The sequence below is a fragment of the Netta rufina genome, assembly GCF_964035555.1.
Source record: "Netta rufina genome assembly, chromosome: 6".
NCBI lineage: Eukaryota > Metazoa > Chordata > Aves > Anseriformes > Anatidae > Netta > Netta rufina.
The window spans coordinates 13,351,571-13,365,666 of NC_140129.1; the positions used below are offsets into that span (position 1 = coordinate 13,351,571).

The 14,096-nt window shown below is 44.6% G+C and overlaps 1 protein-coding gene across 1 annotated transcript in view; it reads right to left on the reverse strand.

Moving 5' to 3' along the window:
• Nucleotides 1-13,873, reverse strand: part of CREB1 (cAMP responsive element binding protein 1) — a 39,585-nt gene extending 25,712 nt beyond the window's left edge. Inside the window, exon 1 of the mRNA XM_084289326.1 lies at nt 13,524-13,873. The gene's annotated coding sequence lies outside the window, so the exon portion shown is untranslated. The remainder of the gene's footprint in view (nt 1-13,523) is intronic.
• Between the last annotated feature and the right edge of the window lie 223 nt (nt 13,874-14,096).

A 14,096-nucleotide genomic window follows, 5' to 3' on the forward strand; every position in this document is an offset into this window, starting at 1 on the left:
GATTTTGAAGAGCACCATGACAGCCTCCAACATCAGCACGGAGCAGAGGCCCAACAAACCCAGGCCTGCTGAGCCTGACACGAGCCACATCCAGTCACACCTTCACGCAGACATCACCTGCAAAGGCCACTGCTATGGCCACAATCTTCCTGGCCCAGTTCAACACCCAGCTGAAGGGATGCTCGTGGCAGCGCAGGGCCAGGGCAGTGTGGGGGCTGAGGGAAGGGAGGGCGCCTGCTCCAGTGGAAGCACCCCATGTTCCCCCTTACAGCCTAACAGCAACAGCTGCTCCATGCTCTGTTCTGGTGATCTTCTGTTGCTTCCCAAATGGACAACCAGTAGATGACTCTGTTTTTCCTTTGATTCTGAAGTCTGAGGAACCCCAAGAGGAAGGAGGGAACACCTCAGCATATCCGACAACCCTCAACAGTCTCATTCAGCTACTGCATATCAGATAAAAACTTGTTAAAGGCTCACAAAGAAGCCTCTCATAAGGAGGAGTGAGAAAGGCCTACTCTACAGACGTGAGGCTATCAAGAAATTCTCCAGCAAAAGGGAAAATTGCTTGGCTCAGGTTAACTTGCAAGGAAGCTGTGAACCAGAGTGAGACTGAGGTTCTTTAAAATACATTTGTAAGCAAAAATTGGAATAACACCTCTCCTCAAAAATATCTTTAAAATGCAGTAGCTACAAATAGAGAGGTCTAGATGTATTAAATGGAATAAACTGTTCCACAAAGCACTTGCCTTTCACATGTATCACTTACAGCTTCTTGTTCTAAATACATTTTTTGCCCCCTTCTGCATACCACCTTTCATTTTATTATCTTTGGCAATATTTGGCATGAGATGGATTCAGGGATGTTCAAACAAGAAAGTAAATATGGTAACAGCTTTTGTTTTATGGCAATTTAACACCAGTGTCAGGCAGCTACACAAACATTGTGTATACACCAATCCTGACTTCACTGGATGTTCTGAGTTCTGGAAAGCTTCTCCAAAGCGAGCACGTCAAGTCTGTTCCTCAAGCAGTGCTCATTACAGACTGTATTTCAATTTATTCATAGCAGGCATACCAGCACCATTGTTCAGAAAGCAAATACAGCTCCAGTCTACAGTTCCAGGAATTCAACTCACTCTGTATTTACTACATGTGGCTTTATAAAGCCAAAGATCCACCATGAAAGCACTGAAAAGGTCATAAAACATGGCTCTTGTGTGCTATTATTTGTTTTCACCTTTTCAGTGTAATTACTGAGGACATTCACTTCAAATCTGTAAACATTTCTACTATTACCTTGCAGCGTGGCAGCCCTTTCAGCTACGGCTGAGCAGCTGGCTCTATGAATTCCATTCAATCTCTGCCAGGCTGAAAATGTTCACAGAAAAATAATTTTATTTACAGCTAACACATGGGACTTCAAATAACTAGCAATAAATGTTTAACAGGACAAGACAGGCCCATAATTATCTCTGTCACTAATGACTACAATGAGTTGGCACAGGAATTGCAATTTTACCAGAGCTTCACTGTCATCCTAAACTGCCACTGTTCTCAAGTATTTGCTCATGCCTTGCTCTCTCCTTTAGGTGACTGAAGACTGTGTGCCATGCTGTGAACACAACTTAGTTTGCTTATTGTTCTTAAAAGTACCTTTTACCACTCCTCTGAACTGGTTCATCGCACACCCAATTGACGATTATGCTGGCTTCTAGAAAGGGCAGTGCAAGGGCCATGCAAACCAACTTTAAGTGTGAGTACAAGAATGGCCTCAATAATCACCTCTGTTGAAAATGCCAAAAATGGAGAAGATTCCCCAGATATTTGCATTCAAGTACAACATTCTGCCTTGCAAATTGAAGAATAAAAAGCTGGAAAGGTTCTTCTTATCGGTGATGATAAATATTTGACCTTGAACTTAGACGGAAAACTGAACCTCACTTTAAATAGTTGTCACACAAAGTGGAATCAGACAATCAGCTGAATGTAATACCCACAGTCCCACCTCTGTCTACATCAATATGATACTGAGAAATGCCTCTGAACACTGTTTACTGAATATAAACTGTAGCAGCCAAAGCAAGTGAGGTGAACAATGTAGTATTTTCATGCAGATAGATCACTGAAAAATACAACCAGGGAACTTGGTTATTACACGTAACAAACATTTTTGTCTCGTAACTTTTTTAGTAGAACTTCTAATGCACTTGTAGCTGTACTTTCAAAGTCAGTGTAAGCTTCTCATAATTAATAGATTTAGGTATCGAAGTGATGGCAGTATCAGAACAAATTATTTGGTTTGCATGCTCAATCTCCCTCTTACTAGTGAAAAAGCTGTCTCAGGGTTTAAAACAAAGGCGGGAAATCTAAAATCTGAATTCATACCTACAAAATAGAGCACTCAAATCAGCCACCAGTTTTTTTATTTTCTGTTAGCGTAACACAATAAAGCTTACATTTACTAGGCAGAGGTGAACCGATATGCACATGTGCAGTGTGTGATTGAATGATGCTTTAGCATTCTTCAGTGTTGGATTTTCCTCGTTCAACTCTACACTCTTGGCATTGTATTAGTATCCAGTGTTCCTGCCTTCAAGCTTGCTTAAAGGATCAGAGACTCTGACAGTAATTAACTGCAATTTATTTATTGAATATGTGAATTCTGTGAACAAATACATGGATTCTGTGAACAAATACAAGCGCATCCAGCAAGCACCTGTACACATTCATAATTAATCTGTACCACCTTTTCTTGCTCATTATAGCATCACCAAGGGACCTAACTGAATTATAACCTTTTCCTTCAAGAATAGGAATTGGGTGCTAAATGTAAGGTGAATCCTCCTGCCCATCTTAAAAAAAAAAAAAAAAAAAAAAAAAAAAGAGAAAAAAGCAAACGTATTTTAATGCAGCTGATAATATAGTTTCTATTTAAACTACAAACCTCATCTAACAGTTGGGATGAATCTTGTGTGAATACACCACTTTTGCCAGGGAGCCCTCTAGAACCAGAGGGCAGGAGATGAGAGCAAGCCTAAGACATTAACCATGAAAAGAAAACAAATGCCTTACCACTGTCAGACTTTACTTAAACAAAACGTCAAAACAAATTCAAGACAGGTTATAAAGTCATTTGCCAGCTATCATTATTACTATTGAAGATAGAATCCTTAAATATATTCTATTTATAAATGTTCTGTCCACATACTGAATGCACATAGGGTATGAAGAGAGTAATTCATATGCTTTATGCCTGTGATCTTTATCATAAGACAGAAACATGATAAATATTTATGAATACCTTTAGCAAATATGTGAGAAAACAGAGATTTTTAAGGATGACCTAGGCAGCATACACAATCTATTCACAAAGACTTCAGGAGAACTTGCATGTTTCTAAGAATTTAGCAAATCTTGTAGTTCTTTTATGTTTCTTGCCAATGTTATCTATAAAGTACATTTACATACAAACTGATGGCACTTTACCATCTTTTCTCTGCGATCACTTTTGGAATATAGTAAGCACCTACTTTTCAACCTATACTCATTTCTTTTAATTCCTACTAGCTGTAGAAAGTAAAAAAATCAAAACATAAAAATATCAAAGTATAGCGCTCTTTTCTCCAAATGTCTACTGTAAGTAATGTGTCTTATTCTGCAATGTGTAGCTGTTAGTAAATCAAAAATGATCACCACGATACATCTGTACAGTATTATTTGTATGCAGACATCTTTAATACAACACAAGACACAAGCATCAAATGATTTTTGTGACAGCCCTTGGGAGCCAAAGGTCCCACTTAATATATCATGAAGTTGGGAAGCAAGCTCTTAGCAATTGGTATGGGCCTAGAGAACTAATAATAAGCACAATTGCTCGTGACTGTGTTTAATTTCTTTCTGAACTGTGGGTGGAAAACTGAGGAGTAAATAGTCCCTGAGATCTGAACTTGACCTATCAACATGACTGACTGTAGCAATTACATCAGTCACTTTTTTGCACTTTAGTGCTAAACTGTAACCACTCACTAGCTTGATGGCAGTTTTTAATAAAAAAGGAAGACACCCCTGTGTTAATACAACTGTTTTTGTTTTTGTTTTGTGACTCCAAAGGCAGCCTCTGTGATGCTACTAGACGCTGCAGCTTACTGAATACGCTCACTTCTGCAAACAGGAGGTACCTCAGAGAGGGTGGGGACTGCATCTGCTGAGTCCATGGCGAAAGCTGGCTGGAAATGAACCAACAACAATCTCCAAGTCATGTGGTGTATTAATGCAGCCTGAACCCAAATAATGTGAGTACAACAGTAAGTAAACATCTCTGTTCTGCTAATGAGGCCCTGCGCCTGAGCTGGTACACCAGGCCTCTTAGCAGGCATTACTGGCTTGGGCTCAGCACCACACGAAAGCAGCTGCATGACTCCTGCCTTGAGGAAGTAGGTTGGACCTGGCTGGCACTGAGTAACTCAGAAACCATGCTCTGGTGACACTCAGCAGCACAGAGATGCCCAGTAATTTATCCTGCCATGCTGGCCAACAGGAGGCAGAATGTTTTGGCCACCTCCTTTCATAACAAACACTGGCATGTGACAGTGCTCCGAGAGAGGGGCTAAGACAGTCCAGAATGTCAGAAAGGAAAGCAAAACAGACAAAAAACCTCCTTCCTCCCCAGTGAGAGGGAGAAAATGGGAGGTGGTGTTAGACAGAGAAACTGTGTCCATACCAGTGACGCAAGTAGTATCTGCAGCAGAAAATGATGCAAAGCTAGCAAGGTTAAGACCCATCTAAGAAGGTGCATGTGTTCCTTTTTTTTCCACGGTGTAGATCTGGAAGGGCTTGAAATTTCTTCTTGACCTGGCACAGTCATTCAACCGGATCATATTTGTTTTCCTCCATATGCACTTCTGTGTCTCATGGCCTTTAACTGCCCCACCAGTCATTCTGGCAGAGCAAGGCACACTTTGCTGAGGGACATATTTGAAAACATTTCGATGTGTTGCAAGGATCTTTGTCCACGTGCCAAGCAACCTTTAAACATCCCAGTTCAGAGGCACCAGCTGAAGGAACCGTGGCAATCCCAAGCGTGCAGCAGTGTGGAACTCTGCAGGGAGACACTACGCACATCTGTGTTCAGTGCACGGCTGTCTCTGCAGTTGGGAAACCACTAAACTTGTTCTCAGCAAACAATTACTGCAGCAATGACTGGCTGCTCAACAAGAGTACTCTCTTAGAAAATGTGAATTCGGACAATGATGTCATGGGGTCAGCACAAGGGTATTTAATAATAGGACTTCCTGCACGGGCTTTGCTCTAAAATATGCAGAATATTTTATCACTGGATCACTGGGTCCATTAGCAAATACTTAAGTGAACACCTATGACTACTTTGAAATTACATAAGGATCATCCATCTCTCTTTTGGTGCTCGGAGCAGATCAGGAATGACACACTAAAAATAAAAAATAAAATAAAATAAAAATAGATCATTACACAGAGTCACACCAGTCTGGCTAACCAGAGTGCTCCAAGCCCAAAGGCCAAGAGTGCAACACAGAAGTAATCTTGCAGCTGTAGTAGAGAAAGGAATCGTCTCACTACAGGTGTTTCCTTAAATGTTATAATTTAAATTACATACCAGGTATGATTTAGGGAAGCATATGTAGGAATGTGACAAAGACAGATATCCATAGAAACACATGTTTATTATTACCTGAAATCTTTCATTTCCGAAGTAGCTCATTTTCAGTGTCTGGGTTAATTTTATAGTACAAAAATATTAATACACACTTATCAGAATAGCGTACTTTAAGACTGGACTGAAGCTTCTTAGAGATTACAGTGATTAAAGATGACATTCTAATATAACATGGATTTAACTTTATATTAAGAAGCTTAATCTACTGGAAAGTCCCACAAATTCAGGGGACTTTCCCATGAATCAAGTAAATGTTTCCTTTCCCATCCTATAATGATGGAGGGCAACTGTCAGCTCTTTATTTGGTCACTTAAAATATTAAATTAGACACCTGAATTTCATCATCCACTTGTGTTTTTCATGTAAAAGCAAAATAAAAAGCCTGAGGTTCAAATACTAGGTCAGCTCAGCAAAACACTGCACACTGAAAAGGGTCAGATGTTGGAAATTCCAAGGTGATAGACTACATCTTTTTTCTCATTGTTCTTCTTTCTCAGAGAACTATCAATCAGTTAAGAAGCTGAGGGCAAAATAGGGAGGTTTAAGTATTATCAACATATAATTAAACTTGACAAGAATTTTACGTACCAATTTGTGTTTGTGCTGAGACTTTGTCTGTTGACAAGAATGGACGGCTCCATTCCAAATGTTTGTAACCCACTCGTGAATGTCAGTGGCTAAATGATTAATGTGTTAAAAATGCTACTTCGGATATTTACGCTTAAAGTTTTATAAGTGTAAACTATTAAAAAATATACTGTTAATTCTGATTGATGCTTGGATCATGTGGCACTTCTAGAGTTCAAGAACACAAAGTTCTATAACTTGGAAATACCGGGAAGCCTTGTTTAAAAAACACCACCACTTTTAATGAATTCGGAAAGAAAACACAACAAAATGGATGTTTCAGACCAATGTTTTCACTGTTTTATTAACAGATTATCATTAGAACTGGTCATCTGAAAATAAGACTGAATTATTCATACAAAGTTCATAATTACCAGATATAAAGTCAAACGTCTGAAACAAATTCAAAATAAGCTATATCTGCCGAAGCAACGTATTTTTTTGTTGTAATAGCTTTGTTTCTTTCTTACCAGACAGCACAGACTCATTTCTGCTTTAATGCTCTACAGTGAAAGCCTTTGAATTTTCTCTAAGTGTTACAGCAGAACATGCCCAGGTATGCACAAGAAAAACAGCGCTTCCTTACAAACCTTGTCCTTGTCCAACTTCTGAATGCTTCCTATTCACAAAATTTATTGCAACATTAAAACGGAAAGATTTGGGGCTTAAGCCACCACTCAGACTTGAAAATATTTTAAATCCTAAAATTGTTCTGGCTTTTCTAGTTATACTGAAATCATTGTTAGTTAATTGGTCAATTAGGACTGGTCTTGCAGCAATAGAAGACACCTTATCTTGCTTAAAGTACCAAAATTACATCAATGACATACCCTCTCCCTAAAAAACAACTGAACTTAAACTATGACCAAATATTGTAGCAATGTTATCACCTCAGTGGATTCTGGCTTATTTTCTATGTATTTTTATATTTGCATGGACAGTGCAGGAAAATTTAAAATGAAAAAGATCTTTCCCGTGCCTGCCAGGCAGATCTGCTCTGCATAAGTACCATCTCCATAACCAAGAATAATTTATCCTGGTTCTCAGATACTTAAACAGAGTTGAGAACTGCATTACCTGTGGGCAACACAGCTCTCTTGCTGGAACAGAGATGCAACTTGCTGGTAACTCTGAAATGCAGAACGATGACCCTGAATAAGCAACGGGGGAGCCATTGATGAAGCAAAAAGGGTCAGTGAAAGAAACAGTCTGTGCCTTACATTCGTACACAAAAGTGCATTAGCGCACAAAAGAAAATCTCTATTTTGCTTTCTGCAACTATGGTCTTACAAGCATTTCTGACGGTAGAACTGCCAGCTCCAGCTCTGCTTTCCTCCTTATTTATTTCCACCCTTAGGGCTGTCTGTGAGGCTGTGCAGTAAAGGGGGCTGGGGAACCAATTTGGGCTGGAAACAGACCAGCAAACACAAAATATCTTCAACGTGGACCTGTTCTCTGATCCAATTCACCTCACATAGCAAGCAGCTGCACCAGTACTAGTGGCATGGGAGCAGCAACAGAGAAGGCGAAAGCAGAGCCTGCTCTGCTGATGCCTCACCCACCCATGGAAGTACAGCTCAGGTCACGGACACAGGTGTCTTATGTCTGGAGGAAATGAACAGACAGGCTGAAGAAAACATATATTCTGTAATTTGAGTATTTCTGTTTTCCTGATGACTCTCCTTATGAGTGGGAAGCTAAAACCAGGCTGATTAGTTCTTATGTAGTCTACACAAGCTTGCCGAGGACTGGGCAGGGCGCCACGCTTTTCAAACAGCTCCATCTCCAAGCAAGCAGTTGTTTGCAGCAGGTAACGTGCCTCCTCCTCCACCCTGCCCAGAATATTATCCACTAGTTATATAATCCACATTAACCTTTTACTACAACTTTCATGCTAGTAGTTTCAGCCACAGTTGTTACTTTTAAAATCAGGAGGAGAGGCCGAAGCATTTATCTGCAGTAACAGTGAAAGCAAAGCCAGCTCACTGCCCAGGTGCCTTGCGATGGATGGCAGGATTTATACTGAGGTGTCGGACCTGAACCCCTTCTGGAGCTTTGTCTTTCAAATCAGGGTTGGTTAAAACTATCCTAAGTAATGCTGATCCAACGTCCTGAGAAGCCTAACACCTACCTTTGCTGAGGAGTAGCTAGTTCAACCACACAGCTTCACAAGGCTTTCAGAAGAGGGAAACTTTCCTCTCAGTTTCTATTTAATTTCAACTGAAACACCACTTACTGTGATACAGCTTTCTAGCTGCAAAGACAAACGGACAGAGCTGACTCCTCCTTCTGCCACTAGAAACAAGGATGTGCTGCAGCTCCCTGTGACGGGCACAGCGACCCAGCTCTCTGCTGCTGAAGGGAGAAAGTCGTGTTCCTCCTTCCTCTTTCTGTGCTCTCACTGCGAATTTGTACCAGAGCCGGTGCTAGCAGGATCTCCATCACCGACTGATTCAGCTCGCTCACGCAGCAGAAAACTAACCTGCCAAGCGCACAGCTTTCCCCTGGGTTAGTGGTCTCGGTAAGCTGTACAGTCAGCACTACAGCCAGCAGAAGGGATGGAGGCACACCACACAACCGGCAGCAGGAGAAAGGGAAGGAGTAAGATGTCTGTCTCTTGAGAGCCACTTACAGTTCTGTCAGCTCAGAGGAAAACAGAGAAACAGACTGCTGCTGCTGGTATGCTGCGGTGTTACCACACACTGCCCTTTTTCACATCTTCCCTCCCTTGCTATTGTCCAGAATTTTCCTATCAGCACAAAAGAAAAAAATTTGGGTGAGTTTCACAAAGAGGGCCAGGGGCCCTCTTTACTACTTTTATAGTAATGCTCCAGGCTTTTTTTAATAGAAAGCTCTCTACAGTCTACAAAGGCTTAAATTTACAAACCCTGTGCATATTCCAAGGCACTTGGAGGAGTGGACAGGCACCAGCAGAGTTTGAGGCAGGGCCAGCTATACAGCGCCAGAGGAGGAGTCATCAGAGAAAGGCAAGAAAAATAACGTATCCCACCTATTATTCTACAGGGTATAAAAGATCAGCTCGATGAGAAGAGATTTCACATTCAGCCCTAGGAAAGGTGCAGGGGAAAAAAAATTGGATTGCTCTTTGAACAGCTGTAGAGAACGGAAGAAGATTTAGGGTAGCATCTACCAGAAAAACACATGCAATACTGGAGGTGAAATGTGACAGGAGGTTGTAGAGGCGCTGGGGAAATGATTAAGATCGCAGCAAGGCGCTGCAGAGGACGGAGACAGGAGGGTAGAAGATGAACAGATGAACAACAAAGCACGTGAGAGCAGGACTGAGGAAGTGAGCATGACAGTTGTTAAAGCGCACAAGCAAATAGGTGGTGCAACAAACAGTATGTGGACGTGGTACTCAAGTCTAGGAACAGTTGCTGCTCGTGTTCATTGATTTACTCATCTAACACACGCAAAAACTTAAACATAGCTAAATGACCCAGTGCTGCATCACAAAGAGCAGCATCCATGTGATCCAATTTGGTTATGGACACAGCAGTACCTTAAAAGCCTTATGCAGGCTGCATTTTCTCATTTAGCAGCCCTGCTGTTCAGGCTGCCCCTATCTTCCTGCTCATTGCAGTCCCGTCCCTTCCCCTGATCGTGCTGGCACCACCACCATGCAGCAAGCAGGGAACGGGCCTGGGGAAAACTAATCCAGCCCCCCAAGGGTCACTTCCTCAGCCAGTCTTACTATGTAGTGACTCAAACGTTTGTGACAGGGCAGTGAAGAAGACTCAGCAAATCACCAGGTATGGAGGTGCTTAAGCCGGTATTACTGTCCAAAAAATGTATGTGGAACCATGGGTTCGGTCTGTGAGGCAGTAGGCAAACTTCAGACATCCCTGGATTTCTCAGGCTACCATGCTGTACTGCTCCTTGCTCCCCAGGTGAATCTCTGCTCAAAAAAAGAACCTGCTAAGTTTAGAAAGCTTATCTCAAAAAAATTCTGCCAGAAGAGGAAAACACAACCCAGACTTGCAGTTCCTCCAAACCAGAGACAAGTTTTACAGATAAACCCCACTGACCAACCAAGCTGTCACTGGAACAACGCTTAGAGGATCAGAGAGACATTGCTTAAACTCTCCCCCCAAAAGTGTGAAAACCTCAAGGGCAGACATCTTTGTTTCATTTTCCTGCAAGAAGGCTGCTTTAAAATAGTTCATTCTAAGGCTTTCTGCAGCTTTATCTAAAGAAGCTGGTGTTGTCTAGTCTGAAAGACCAAACCGACACCTAATGAAATCCAGAAGAGCAATTGGCAGGACTCTTGTATCTTTGCAACTATTTTTACATCCTTCTCCTAATGGTCTGAGATTTATGATAAAGATCAAGTCTGAAAATGCTCCCAAGAGAAAAGAAGTATGCTTATTATCTTAAGGGGTAAAAAAAAAATCCCTGTACTATGCATTGGGCTCACTGTGATACTACATAAAAAAGCATCTATGTTGTTTTAAAAACGCATGTATGTAAGTTCATATATAAATAATTAAATAATATAAATAATTTACATGCATACAGGAACACGCTTCTTTCAAATCTTTTACCCCCTCCCATTAGGAGGCTCTTCCACCACCTGCAGTTTTTTATCCCCTCCACTTCTCAAGAGATTCTCTAAACCTAGTGCTGCCAGAAAAAAAAAAAAAAAAAAAAGACAGCAGCAGCATGAAATGAGAAAATCCTCGTCTGTTTGCAAATGCTGTTTTACCTGGCAAACCTAAAAGAGCAACTAGACCCAGCCACATGTTTGTCTATCTCCTACATAACAGCGCACAAGGCTGTTTCAGAAACATCCAAGAATGGAAGGTGTCGTGCTTGTTCTCACTCACCTTTGTAACTGCGGCACTACCAAGTGACTCAAAAGTTTTGAAAAATAAACCAGGTGCCAGTGCCTTAGTGCTGGCAGAAGCACAAAGAAAATCGCTAACCACAGAGCGGTCAGGTTCTTATAATCACCATGAAGTGTGACCACACAGACTGCAGATGAGGCAACACCATTTTTGATTTAGAGAAAAATCACGGTATTGCCACGAAACTTCAGCTGCACGCAGGCAGGGCAGCAGAGAGCTCCAGCCGAATTCAGCAGGGTTGTTTCTGTGGATGAGCATTACTGTCATTTTCCATGAAACTAACTTTAGATGCAGAACGCTAGCAAGGCCTTCTCGCTACAAAAAAGCCTTGAGACGTGTGGCATGAGTAACTGATCTCCACTTGCTTACAGAGATCCTAAAATAGAGGTGAAGTGTGAATATCCCATTTGTTTCACAAGGGTGTCAACAGAAATTCCTCACGAGGGCCTTGTCTACTATCGAAATCTGTACCTACAGAGCTGTAGCTGCATATAGGCAAGAGGCTGTTCACTTCTTACCGCGGAGGAATGCAGTAAGATGAACTACTACAGAATATTTTATATTTGATATCAGGTCCAGCAATAGCTACACGGGTGCAAGCTTCCAGGACGTGGACAGATTGATGACTTGACAGTCTAAATTAGATGTTCCTAAATTTTCTTCATCGACAGATCACTCTCCCCTTTCAAACCTTTTTTTTTTTTTTTTTTTAATCACCCAGGAAAGTAAGCACCTTTATCACCAAAGCTGGGGGAGGAAGGAAATAATATGAATCAGATGCAGACGACTTACAGCAGATCTGGATATAAAGCTGGGAGTACTCATTTTAATATTTGCGCCCTATCAATTGAATTAAAAATTATTATACTTTTCTACATTTAAATATTTGATTTTAGGTCACCTGGAAGTGATGCTTAGCAGACACACAACCACCTGCCTGCTCCCTTTTCCCTGTGATGCATGAGGACACAAAGCTCACGAGGAGATGCAGGTGTATGTATTAGAAAACATGGATCATACAGTCCTGTATGCTATTATGAGACAGAATGTTCTGTGGATAAATAAGGTGTTGCGTTTCTAAAGCTACAGAAAAACGACATGCAAGGATTTAACGACATGTTTCTGTATTTAAAAAGTGCATATTCCATCGGACCGAGAATGAATGAAGTACACCAGCCACTACGCTTTGTTTAATCACTGTCAACAGCTACATTGCTCCGTGAAGTCCACAGGCAGCTATTAATCAATCACAACTTCAGAAACCCCCTTTGCACGTTGCCATTATGGAGAGCTATGTAGAGCACCTTTGGCCTTCATTCCAAAAGAAGTGAGGGACAGAGAAGAGCAATTCACACAGCATGGACAGGCCTACCTACACGCAGAAATCACTGCTATTCAGCTTGAGTAAGAACTTATTTCGGTGGCTTGTATTTTAATGTGAAAAACTGTATTTGTTGGTAACGGGGCATTGCTGTATTGCAAAGAGGAGTGCTTGGTGGTTACGACAGGTCTGAAACGGGTTCTCCAGTGCTGCTAAACACGGCTCTGGTCCTTTATTAGATAAACGGGAAATGAGGCGCTAACCCCTGGAAGAAATGGTTTTGTAACAGGTGCTGCTCCAGAAGCAGTTCGGTATTTAAAAGGGCGAGCAAAAAAAAAAAAAAAAAAAAAGTAAAAAAAAAAAAAAAGTCGTATGACCTAAAAAATAAAAAATATCCGTGTGTGTGTGTGTGAGCGCTGCAAGCACCTGCGGCCGAAGCCCCTTCGCAGGAGGCTGCTGCCACGTCAGTCTCGCCCGCTGCCGCCCGGCGCCGCGGCCCCGGCCCCGGCTGTGCTCGGGGAGCTGCCCGGGGCTGCCCGGGGCCGGGCGCCGCTGGCGGAGCGCGGAGCCGGGCGGGCGGCGGCGGCCCCCGGAGGCCGGCCCCGAGCGCTGCCATCCGCGCAGGGGTCACATCCCGCCGGCCCGGCCGGGCGGCGCCGCCACCGAGCCCGCGGGGAGCCGCGGCGAGACGAGCCCGGCCCGGCCCGGCCGAGCCGAGCCCAGCCCGGCCGCCGGGGCCGGGGCCGAGCCGAGCGCCGCCGCTGGCTGCCGCCGGAGCGGCCTCCGCCCGGCCGTGTCGGCCGCCGCCGGGGCCGTCTGGCATCCGCCATTATCCTTTGTTCGCGGCGGGGCCGCTGCGGGGCTCGGCTCCATCTTTAGCGCGGGCGCCCCTCCCGCGGGGCGCTGCGGGGCCGGGCCCCCCGCCTGCCTGCTGCCGGCCGCGGGGCCCCGCCGGGCTGCGGCTGCTTCCCTCCCCCCCGCCCCTGCTCGCTGGGCGCCGTCCTCCTCTTACCGGTTACCAGGCTGCTCCGTCACTGCTTTCGTTCGCGCCCGGGCTCTCGCCGCAGTTTTATTCTCTCCCCCACGTAACACACCGCGTCAAACTACACCTCCGCCGCGTCACTCGCGCACACACAGGCGCTCCCAGCCCGGCGACAGGCAGGCAGCGGCCGACTGAGGAGCGCCAGCCAGGGAGCAAGCGCCGAGCGCGCCGCGGCCCGCACGGAAACCGCCGAGCGCTCACGGAAACCGCCGAGCGCGCGGCGGGGCGGCGGGAACGGCCGAGCGCGCCGCCGGCCCCCGCGGAAAGAGCCGAGCGGCCGCGGAAACGAACGAAGCGCCCCGGAGGGGGAGGCGGAAAGAGCCGAGCGGCCGCGGGAAGGCGCGAACGGCGCTTCCGCCCCGGGCGCCCGGCGCGCGGGACCCTCCGACCCCTCGCGCCGCCCGGCCCCGGGGCACAAAATGGCGGCGGGCCGGGGGCGCACGCGGGGCTGGGGCTGCTCGTGCGCGGGGCGCGGGGGGCACGCGGGGGGCTCGTGGGCACCGGGGGGGGCGCGGGGCGTCTGCGGGGCTCTCGCTGGGCGAG